This window comes from Lygodium microphyllum, chromosome 28 (assembly GCF_053477565.2).
Source record: "Lygodium microphyllum isolate KBCC chromosome 28, Lygodium_microphyllum_v1.1.10, whole genome shotgun sequence".
In the NCBI taxonomy this organism is placed as follows: Eukaryota; Viridiplantae; Streptophyta; class Polypodiopsida; order Schizaeales; family Lygodiaceae; genus Lygodium; species Lygodium microphyllum.
In genome coordinates this window covers 41,845,875-41,858,472 of record NC_141162.1, presented here as the reverse complement: position 1 = coordinate 41,858,472, position 12,598 = coordinate 41,845,875, and positions in this window count along the sequence as shown.

Here is a 12,598-nt window from a genome sequence, read left to right as displayed (position 1 = left end):
TTAGGCCATGCTCGATAAGTCTGTTACATTCAATTCACCTACAGTTCAAAAGATTCTGACTTTTCCTATGTGGGGAAAGGATCCATTTCTCCTTTTCCTCCCCCTATAATATTCACATAATGCACTTATACTTTAGAGGCACTATAGATGTAGCTAGGTGTGGTTGGGTGCAAGGTATTGCTAGTCCCCAACTCGGGGATTGGCAGGCCCCTAAACCCAATTGCACCAAGCTAGGATGCAATCCCTTCCTTGCAAAATTTTATGCATTGGGGTTAAAGATGCATGTGCCTAGTCACTCATGTATTAGTTACATTAACATTACCCAGACACCTATACATTATAGGTGTTGGGTGCCCATCACTTCACTTCATTCTTTATTCTTTCCATGACATTTGAATAAGGGAAGGCCTGTTACACATTGTGATTGTTGGAGCTCCCATATCTTGTGTGTCTCTCTCTACTCTTGCTCCTTTCATCGTAGCTCTTGCTTTTGCTCATGTTCTCTCACTCAAGGCTCACTCCCTTCACCTAGAATCAAGCTGTTATATCAGCATTGAAACCCAACATTGTCTCCACTTGCATTCAAATACCTACAGAAGTTCATAGTCATTGTGGTAGCCATGGCTTCAACCTTCAAGGTATGAGCTTATCTCCCATTTCTCTAGCACTTATTAGGGTCTCTTGAGGCTTGTTCCAAGGCTTCATATGGCTTGCTTGAGTACCTAAGAGTGCCTCTAAAGCTCCACCATCACTAGCATAAGTAGTAGTAAGAGGGGCCATAGGTATCATGTTTGTGCCTTTGCTATCCCTACTGTTCTTCTTGGCCCACTTGACAACTCTTGGACTCTCATTTGAAGGCTCACAATTAGTATCGACAACCCTTGGCACTAATGCTTGTCATTTGGCATCGGATTTGAGTTTCTCCTCACCCCTATATTTGCTATAATTAATAGTAGACCTGCCATTACAACTTTATGATAGGGCCTCTTTCACAGTTTGGAGCTCATACATGTATTCATTCATGCCCCTATACAATCACACTGATGTTGGATGCTACAGTAATGTCTTTAATGTTGGTGGCCTTGTTTGATCTTGCATTTAGCTTAGTTTATCAAAGATTTTCATTGCTAGAATATTTCAAGGCAGCAAGCATTTGACATTCATAGTGTATGCCTATTGCCACTTGATGCTACTATGGTTATCTATATTGGATGTATAGATATTTATGTTGGATGCTATATGCTTGGTTGTGCTCATAATATGTTATTGAGCTAATTTTGAAGTTGGATTACATTTACATTATCTATCATTCATTATTATGGATGCTACCTAGATGCTTCATTAAGTGTTACTACTCAGAGCTTTGCAGACTAGTTGGGCCAAATACTTCTAGATGTATGCTATATGGACCTTAGATGTATGGATGCCATCCCCCTGATGTTTTGAGATTTACTTGCTCATTTGGCATTTGACTTCTATTTCAGTGGCAGCTATTCAGATTTATGTATTGAACCACATTTGACACTTGGATATACTGTAGAGAATTTGGCTTATGCAATTGAGCTTGAGCTTGTTATGGTGAGACAGTGGACTCAATATGACATGTACATGCTCTCTTCATTCTATATGTATGTAGTTGATGCCTAGTGGACTTATTTGTTTTTTGTTTTGGGATGTCACCTATCTCTATCATGCTATTCTCAGTGATGTATTCATCTTATATGGCTATGTATTGAGCTTCCGTCACATCATTGCTCAGTCAATTGTTATGCCTTTGGTAGGTCTCTTCTTTTATTTGTAGACCTACTATATGCATGATGGTTATGCCTATGGGATGTATCTTAGTCTGACACATTGACCTTTTACAATTGTCAATGCTAGTTGCATATCCACTCATTACTAGTTGCAGTTCTTTCCTAGTAGTTGCAGTTTGCATTTTATTAGTGATAGCTCATACATTGGGCTTTGATTTCTTACTAGTGTACTCTATTCTCAGTATGCTATAATTGTAGTTTGCTGCACTATTTATGAAAGTAGTCACCTCCTCTTGATAGTCTTTTGCTTATAATTTTTGGACAACTCATTACTTTGATAGTATCTCTTGTCTCTCACTTGATTTGGCAATGGTTTTGGGGCTGATTTGTAGGAATTACAATTGTCTATTTTGCCCTTCTCTGTGCACTTGCTTGGATTGTTCTCATGATAGTCCTATCTTCAATATTGAAAAACTGGATGCGACCAACTATAGCTATTGGAAGACACAGATTTGATAGGTTTTAGTGTAGAAATTGCAGGTTAGACCACTAAAAAATGAGTATGCCAAACCCAAAAACATTGGGACCAAAGATTGGGCTGAACTAGATGAGCTATGTAAATCCACAATCATCTTATCACTCTCTAAGTAGGTTCACTACAATGTTGTAACTGAAAATCACTCTGCATATGAGCTTTGGACATAGATTAAGAATCTTTATGACAAGTAGAGTCCTGCATCTCAAATGTATTGGCTAAAATAATTAATGGACCTTTGTATGAAGGAAGGGACTTCTATGTTTGCACATTTGACTGAGTTTCTGTAATGTCCCCCCCCCTCCCGCATGGGAACCACCCCCTCCAATTTTATTAAAAATTAATTCGATAATTTTTTACATTTCCCCCCTGTCATCGCCGACAGGTGGTGGGGGGAAAGAGGAGGAAGATGTGGCATGATGACAAGTCAACAGGGAGAAAAGAAGTAAACAATGGCACCAATGTTGACGACGTGGAGAAGATGACAACGGCGCCAACAAGGCAGAGGATGACATCCACGAAGAAGGAGAAGAAGTCAACAGAGATGAAAATAGGGGGGAGAGGTACACATGTGCCACCTGGCCCTCCTCCCCCCCCATTGCAAGGGGATAGGAGGCCTTGAAGGGCTCAATATGCTGAGCAGCACGCTGAAGGGAGAGAGAGAGAGAGAGAGTGGGGGAGAGGGAAAAAGAGGGAGAGAAAGAGAGAGGGTGAGAGAGGAAGAAGAAAAAGAAGAAGAAGAAGAAGAAGAAGAAGAAGAAGAAGAGAGAGAGAGAGAGAGAGAGAGAGAGAGAGAGAGAGAGAGAGAGAGAGAGAGAGAGAGAGAGAGAGAGAGAGAGAGAGAGAGAGAGAGAGAGTTTCTAAAGAATCTTCTCCCCTTCCCCTCCTTAGAGGGTGTCCACACATGTTCCTTCTTTCCTCGTTGCCTGCGAACCCATACCCCATTTCTGCAAGATTATCCTTCAATCACAAGCTCATTTTGCTCCCCAATTGGCCCCCACTAATCAAGTACAAGGTGTCGAAGTCTTCTATGAATCGCATCTACACGCAGATGGCAATCCCGCAACAAAAGTATCGAGCGAGGACATCATTGCCCATCCAACTGCGATACCAAACATAAGTAATGTATTTCCAAATTGATGGATGCTTGCTTTGATTCCCGCATGAGATGCATTAGACCCATATTATGTCGCATGAGAATAGGACATTGAAAAAGGATAAACTCATCGCAAGTATTCGAAGAATTGAATTCCCCAAATGCGTGTATCAAGAGAGGTTAATTGTATTTAGATACTATGCGATGAATTCATAAACATCATATACAGCTTCAAGCATTGTCAACTTCCCGTCCTAGCAGTAGTAGGTGCGTTTTCATCACTTAGAATGTATATGTTGCAACTTGTATGCCTGATGGATTGCATGGCAAGCAACTTAGTCTAGAATAGAATCATTTTCGAAGCTCTAGACCTTTGCCCAAGCTCTCATTAATAGCTCATGTTTGATAGATTGGGAATCTTGATGTTGTGCTTAGCTGGTACAAATAATGATCGTAAGGATTAAAGACTAAGATGCCTTGGGATCCATCTAATAACCACTATGTTTATCAATCCAAATTTGGGGTTGGGCTAGATGCAGCAACAACTCCAAGGCAAATGAAGAGCTCAAGGAATTAGGAAACCCTAAGTCAAAGGAAAGACTGATGCCTTTGTACTTGTTGGGAAGAAGGCTGGGTTATCCATCAATGTAAGTGACTAATAGAACTTACGTCTTGTATAGTGTTTGAAACCTTAACATATGCCTTAGCCGAAAGAAGAGTGTGCTAAGTAAATTTTACATAGAACCACTATTGATCCCAAGGGGGAGAGCAAATACGCAATGGAAAGGTTATCCGGACTATTCCTACAATGTTTGGAAAAATGATATCATTGTTTTTATGATTGATCAAATAATGTCCTAAATGATTTTGCATTAAATTGATTGATGATGAATGATTATGCCAAGTGCTTATGATTGATGGTAAATGCATGGCCAAGGGTCTGTGATGACAAGTTGCCATGGGAATAAAGGAATGTTTTCTTGGAAAATGATATGAGACCGATTGCCTTGATTGTACTTGATTCTTAACCAAATTAATTAAGAAATGATATTTTGCACAGGTGGATCATCTCCAAGATTGCACTACGGATTAACCGAGAGGACACTGCTCGATTCATGAGCCGAAGGTCGAGTGGTGTAAAGTCCAACCATGGAAATTGTGTCTCACTCCTAGGTCGCTTGGGGTCAGGTGGAGCTCTGGACACCCCTTGCCTAGTCCGAAACGGAGTTGAAGACTATCGTGAGTCCAATGTCTATGGCATTGGAATATCCTATTTTAGATAATGGATGGAAATTATGGTGCCATGTGATTTGGACCAGGTACTTCTGTTGGACAAAAGGGATACATAATTTCTCCTGTATGGATAGGAGACAAAGATTAACATGAGATAAGTTAAGAAATTTATTTGAACTTGTTTGTCAAAGGATCACTTGCTCTGTATTCGTGTTTGTGACATAAATTATGTGAATGAACCGTGTTTCTTAAAAGGCTTAATTAATGAAGCTAATTTTAAATGTCACACATAAATGTGATAGGACCTAATTAGATAACTAAAGAATGCCTACTAAAGAAAGCGGGTGGACGGAACCCCCGACGAGCCCCCAACGGGTCTGTCCTACGGTAGGGTGGTCCCAAAGAATTGGGAGGCTTCTCACAAGGTTTTACTATTGTCGACATTTAGATTTTTTTAGGTTAGAATCTCTATTCATGTCGTTTTAGGGGACCCGAAATGGGACTTACAGGTAGAGAGGTTGAGCGGCACATCCCTCTCATTTTCCATTCTCTTTGAACCAATTGTAGCATGGATTTGCTTCAAATTGGATATCTTTGCACAAAATAGGATGTCTAAGACCCGATGCTAGAATGCTGTCAAGAGAGCTTGACCCTTAGAAACCCAGATATTAGGTCAATCCTAGTGGGTTCGACCGCAAACATTCCATTGCGAGGCGATTCGAGAAACCCTAGATGACAAACTTGTAACATTCCATGGGAGTACTGGGCAGCGTCACTTAGATTTGCCTCTCGATGGACCACTAAAAACGTGCTTGGACAGCCGATAGGCGAGCACATTATAGTTTCACTCCATTATTAGTCACTTAGCTTTATAGGAGATTGAGTTCAAGGATCCTTTGCATACTTTATTTTTGCTTAGTACTCTACTTGAGTTGTGGCACAGTTTTCATAAGGCTCTATGTGCTAAGGATGGGTTAAAATTGCAGGATGTTGAGAGTGTCCTCTTGATAGAAGAGGTGAATAGAAAGAATATAGATGCTTCATGTACATCACATGCATTGACTATGAGAGGCCAGTAGGATGGAATTTGCCGTGGTAGAGACTCTCAAAGGTCTCAGTCTAGGACGCAGAGACAATCTCGCAATAAGTATCATGGCTATAAATCTGGTGTTACTTGTTATTATTGTGAAAAAATAAGTCATATTTGGCCCTAGTGTCATAAAATATGTGAAGACAAGCACAAGAAGGCAAAGCAAAAGGGTAAAATGCAAGATAAGAATGATAATCACATCATTGTGCCTAGCAAGTTTAACATCAAGATTGAGGAGATTAATGTGGTGCAGCTTGATGTGTTTGATTATCTCATATTGGTACCTTGTTCCTTGGATGCTTCATATAATTGACAGATGCTTTGTCAAGATATACTTAGTGCTGGTTGATAGATTTAGGGGTTTCTTTCATGTGACCCATCATAGAGAGTAGTTTCACTCCTATTGCAGTATGACTCGATCTATTCATTTGGGTAATCACCTAGCATTGGAGATAGTTGGTATTGGTGATGTCCTTGGTTCAGACATTATGTTTACTCTTCATGATGTGTATCATGTACCAATCAAAAATTGCATAGTAGGGGGACTTGCTTGAGCTACTGTGTCAAACACACACCATACACATAAGAGGAATCTCACTCAAGAATACATGAAGAGAAATGGAGGCTAAAACGTTTTCTTGCTAGTTTCTTCTTATTCTCTCACTTACAATACAATGTGTACAAAGTATAGATAAGATACAATATAAGGAAAGTGGGCTACTAAGTCAAACATTACATAATTGACTACACTAATTTATTGGGGCTATAACTATGCCATTTGTAGATAGGTGCAACAAACTAAATATAATAAGTGATAAGTCATTGGCTATATGAGGATCATAATAACTACTAATATGCTAAGTGTAGATGTATTGACCTATTTAGCAAGGTGATCCATCATAAATGTACGTACATGTTGACCTTGCCATCTCAACATTCACTGTCAAGCTCAACTATATCTCTGCAACTCCAAGTAACCTTCAAAATTTTTGAAGCTTCTTTGCACCCAATGCCTTTGTACAAATGTCAGCTATCTGATCTTATGTGATGATAAGTCAATCTCTTCTACAAGGACCTTCTATCTCACAAAGTGGTAATGCACCTCAATGTGTTTTGTCCTAGCATGGAACACTCAGTTCTTAGCTAATTGTATGTTGCTCATGTTATCATGGTGAATGACAATTGGACCATCTTCCTACACATCCAAATCACCCAATAACTTTTGTAGTCATATCACCTCACATGGTGTCTTAGTAGCATCTCTATACTCAATAAAGCAACTATAGGTTACTTTTTTTTGCTCCACATAATTATTGCATTACCAAGGAAAAACACGAATCTATTGGTAGATCTTCTGTCAAGCATGCTACCAGCCCAATCTACATCTGTGTATCCAAACACTTGTATATCCTTACTTACCTCATAAAAAATTCCATAATGCAAAGTGGACTTCACATACCTATATTGGTGTCTAATTGCATCCAACTGAGGCTTTTTGGGCATCTTCATAAATTGATTGACAAGGCCAACAATATAACTCAAGTCTGGTCTTGTGATAGTCATGTAAATCAAACTCCCTATTATCCTCTTGAACATATTAGGATCTTCTATCTCAACCCCAACATGAGCACTCAACTTCACATTTTGCTTAAATGGCATTGAAAGAGGCTTACATGTTGTTATACCATACTTAGATAACATATCCAAGCCATACTACTGCCTTTGGGACAATCATATACCATCATTACATTTAATCACCTCAATACCAAGAAAGTATCTCAACTCACCCAAATACTTCATCTCAAACTTCTTCCTCAAAAAGTTCTTGACTTCAACAATCCCATTGTCATTGTCACTATAATAATCAAGTCATCCACATAGATGACTATGATGATCAAACTTGCATATTTCTTTCTCACATAAATAAGTGATCAATATCAAAAATGTTAAAGCCAATGTTGACAAGATACTCTTCGATCTTGTCAAACCATACTCTAGGTGCTTACTTCAACTCATAGAGCACCTTTTTTAGCCTACACACATATATGGGCTACTATAAATCCTCATAACTTGATGGCTACTCCATGTACACCTCTTCTTGTAATTCACTATACAAGAAGGCATTCTTAACATCCATTTGTTGGAAACTTTGATCTTTAGCTGCTGAAAAAGCAATCGCACATCTAACAATTGTCATTCTAGCAACTAGACTAAATGTCTATTCATAATCTATACCAGATGTTTGAGCATAGCCTTTTGCAACTAGCCTAGCCTTATACCTGCTAATAGAACCATTTGCATTATGCTTGATTTTCTAAACCCTTAGAAAATGGTGCTAGATCCCAAGTCTTATTGGCTTTTAATGTAGCCATCTTCTTATCCATTGTTGCATCCTAATGAGCATGACTAATAGCATCCTCAAAACAAGTGGACTCAACATCCTCAACCACCTTTTTCATATAAGCATAATGTGAGTTGCATAACCTTCAAAATCAAATCTTTTAACAGGGTACTTGACCTTGCTAGACCTGGGTACCATTGGATTGCTTAATGGAGCATTTACACTACCCTATGCTCTCTGTACACCTGGTGTCCTAACAAGCTCATAATCTAAACTCTCTGAACCACTAGAATCTCCATCAAATCCTAAATGAATAGTAGAGTAATCATTATAATCTGATACTTTCTTCTTCCCTTTATCTATACGTGCAACACTTGTAGATGCACCTTAAGATGTGGGGCTAGTCCTTAGTCTCCTAGACAAAGGGCTAACTGTAGATGTAGTATCAAATGATATTTTTGGTCCACTAAGGCTCCATGATTCTTGCTTTTCTTTTCATATATAACTATCATAATCATCATCATCATCCAATCTATCAACACTAAATGCATACCAATTACTCGTCTCATAAAAAATAACATCCCTGCTCACTCTGAACTCACATATGACAAGGTTATAACAATGATACTCTTTTTGCTCGAAAGAGTATACAATAAAAATACATTTTTCAACCTTTGGATCAAGCTTCTTTCGTAGCTCATCTGGCATATGAACATATGCAGTACAACCAAACACTTTCAAGTATGATACATTGGGCTTCTTGTCAGTAAAGCATTCCTTGAGGGTCGTCCCACGAACTGCAACTATGGAAGTTATGTTCATAATATAGACAACAATATGAACAACTTCAAACCAAAAATATTTTGGCATATTATTTTTAACCATCAAAATACATTTTTCAGTCTTTGGATCAAGTTTCTTTTGTAGCTCATCTGGCACACATGAACATATGCAATATGACCAAACACTTTCAAGTATAACACATCAGGCTTCTTGCCCGTAAAGCATTCTTCCAAGGTCCTCTCACAAACTATAGCTACATGAGTTCTATTTGTAATATAGATAGTACCATGAACATCTTCAGACCAAAAATATTTTGGTATATTCTTTTTAGCCATGAATATCCGTGCAACTTCTGCAATATGTCTATTTTTTCTTTCTACAACCCTATTTTCTCGTGGGGTATATTTGCAAGTAAACTATTTATTTATCCCATGAGACCTCAAAAAGTCACTAAACTCACTAGAGAGGTACTCTCCTCCATCTGATCTCAAGCACTTAAATTTCAAGCCTGTTTTTCTTTCCTTGAACAATCACTTTTTTTATTCATGAAGTATAGCCATAGCTTTTTTGAACAATCACCAATAAACATGACAAAGTGTTTGATGCTACCAAGAGATACATTTTATGTAAGCCCCCAAACATATGTATGCACAACATCAAGTATATTTTTTCTCACATCTCTATTATGTGAAATAGATTGTCTTGCATGCTTACCAAACTGACATGCTTCACATACTTTATGAAATTTTACAACTCTAAAAGAAAATAACCATGTAACCAATCCTTTGGATTGTATTAATTTCAGTCTTTGCATATTACATGTCCATTCAAAATATCTGTAACCACTTTTTTTCCTTTAGCATACTTAACTCGAATTCCAACATCTAAAGTGAATGTGTATTATGACCAACCTAAACTTATCATTAAAGTCTTCTATAAAATAACATTTTACATTAAATTGAACCTGCAATCCTTGCTCTACCATTTGGCCAATAGATACTAATTTTTTTGTGATTGATGGCATATGTAATACATCTGATAGACTCTTTGTCTATCCAACATGCAAAGACAAGGAAACCTTTTCAATGTGTGAAATTGGGTGGCATGAATCATCACCCATTTGCACATAACCTGGATTTTATAAATCCTGCATCTCTCCAAACCATTCAGCATAGCTGGTCAGATAATTAGATGCACCTAAATCGACATATCATACATCACCATGTGCCCCCTTTCCTGTAACATCATTCATCATATGTTGCATAACAAATAAACACTCGTTTTTTTATTCATTCTATGATGAAGACGAACCTAGTTTTCTTGCTACAATTTTCCACTGTGGATATTATCTTTGTTAGCATAACAATGAGCTACAATATGACCTATTTTGGTACAATAATGACAAACAATACTAGAATTGCCAAAGTCTCTATTATGCCATCCACCTCTTTCTCTAAAGCTCCCCCTACCTCTAAAGTTTCCATCGCCCCCTGAAACCTGAATTTTCCCAAACTATTGATTTAACTTGTTTTACTAGTTATCATTAGCACATCCCATACCACGGCCCCTTGAAGAGGATCTGGCATGTCTCCTTCTATTACTTGACTAAAATTCTTGGACCTGTCACCGCTTCTTTCAGATGATTCACCCTACATGTTGATCTTTTCAATGATTATGAGAGAGACCAACTTATCAAAATCTAGCAATGGCTTTTGTACATGAATAGAAGTGACAAATGATGTTTAGGCCTCTTGATTATTAAGGCGACCCAAAGTAGATGAAACCAAATCATCATCATTGAGCATTGCATCAATCGCTACCAAAGCATATGTAATACTCTTTACCCTCATCAAAACAAATCATCGATACACATTTTCTTCAAGGTATTCAACTCTTGCTTGTTGAGTTGAAACTTCTATGCCTTTGACTTTAGTGAAAATATGTTCTCAAAAATTATCCAAGCTACATGTGAAGTTTCTATATTTTTTATATGCCCTAGTATTATCAATGACTGTAGATAGCCAATCTATCACTTTTTTGTCTTTTGCATTCCATTCTTTCCATGCCTTTAATTCATTTGCAACCGCACAGTTACTCAGCTCTAGCTCCTTTTCTTCACTTGAAATGAAATCATACAGCCATTTTTCAATAAGGAAGTTCTTCACACCGAAACTTCCATGATGGATAGTTCTTCTTGTCTAGCTTCTCCATTGTTCTATGCCATTATCATAGAATTGGTACAAAATAGTAAGCAAGTCTTCTACAACCTTTCACAAACAAGTACACAGTAATACACTGAGTAACCTTTTTCACTCACGAAACTTCCATGATGGGTAGTTCTTCTTGTCTAGCTTCTCCATTATTCTATGCCATTATCATAGAATTGGTACGAAATAGTAAGCAAGTCTTCTACAACCTTTCACAACAAGTGCACAATAATACAAGAAGTAACCTTTTTCACTGACTGCTCAATAATACATGTAATTTGTAGCATGTTTGCAAATGAAACTTGTGTTTTCTTCCTAAAAAGCACCTCAAAACTTATAGATTTGAAATATGTAACTTATGCATACACTTTTGGTCAACATAGTCGAAATCGTAGTATGCCCTGAAACTCTTGTCTATAATCTTGCGGGTCTAAAATAGGGCCCAAAATGGCCTTTAATGGCCAAAAAGGCAGTGGACATGTCCTAAAGAGCTTATGTGTAAAATATATAATACTCTACTTACACACCAAATCTCATAGTATTTTGAGATTATTGGTCTACTTTGCTTCCAATGCCTCCATAGGCACTATCCAAGAGAAAGAGTGGACGAATAGAAGAGCTTCTTACATGTTGCTTGCTTGCTTGAATCCTTGGTTCTTCTCCTTCACTTAAGCCTTCAAAACCAACCTCTCTCAGTGGCGCTACTCTAATACCATGTCAGTAATTACATGGTGGAGGGACTTGCTTAAGTCGATGCACCAAACACACATCATACACATACGAGGAAGCTTATTCAAGAATACAAGAAGAGAGATGGATGCGAAAATAGTTTCTTGCTAGTTTCTTCTTCTTCTCTCACTCAAAATATAATATGCACAAAGTATAGATAAGATACAACATAAAGAAAAGTGGCCTACTAAGTCAAACAATGCATAACTAACTATACTAATCGATTGGCATTATAACTATGTCAGTTGTAGGTAGGTACAACACTAAATATAATAAGTGATGAGTTAGTGCCCATGTGAGGATCATAATGATCATTGACATGCTAAGTATAGACGTGTAGACTTATCTAGTCAGGTGCTCCATCATAAATGTTTGCACATGTTGAGCTCGATATCTTAATAATACAGGTTCTCATGAAGAGCCTTATCTCTACTCTGGTACCTTGGATCATACAGGTTATGTTATCTCTTTTGGTGATTCTGCATGGAACGTTACCTATAGAAATCTTATTATTACATGTGGTGCTAAGTCTAGTACCCTCTATCCCTTGCTTGTATCTAGGTCAATTGACCATGTTTTGGTTGTGCGTACAATTCCACATGTGTTTCTTTGACATCATCGCTTTGAGTGCATGTCTGTGGAGATAGTTAGTATTGATGATTTCTAACAGTTTGGTTCAAGCAACATGTTCACTCTTCATGATGTACATCATGTAACGACTCTCACAAAAAGCCTTATCTCTACTAACACCTTGGATGATACATGTTATATTGTGTCTTTTGGTGATTCCTCATGGAAGATTACCTGTGTGAATCTTGTTATTGTACATG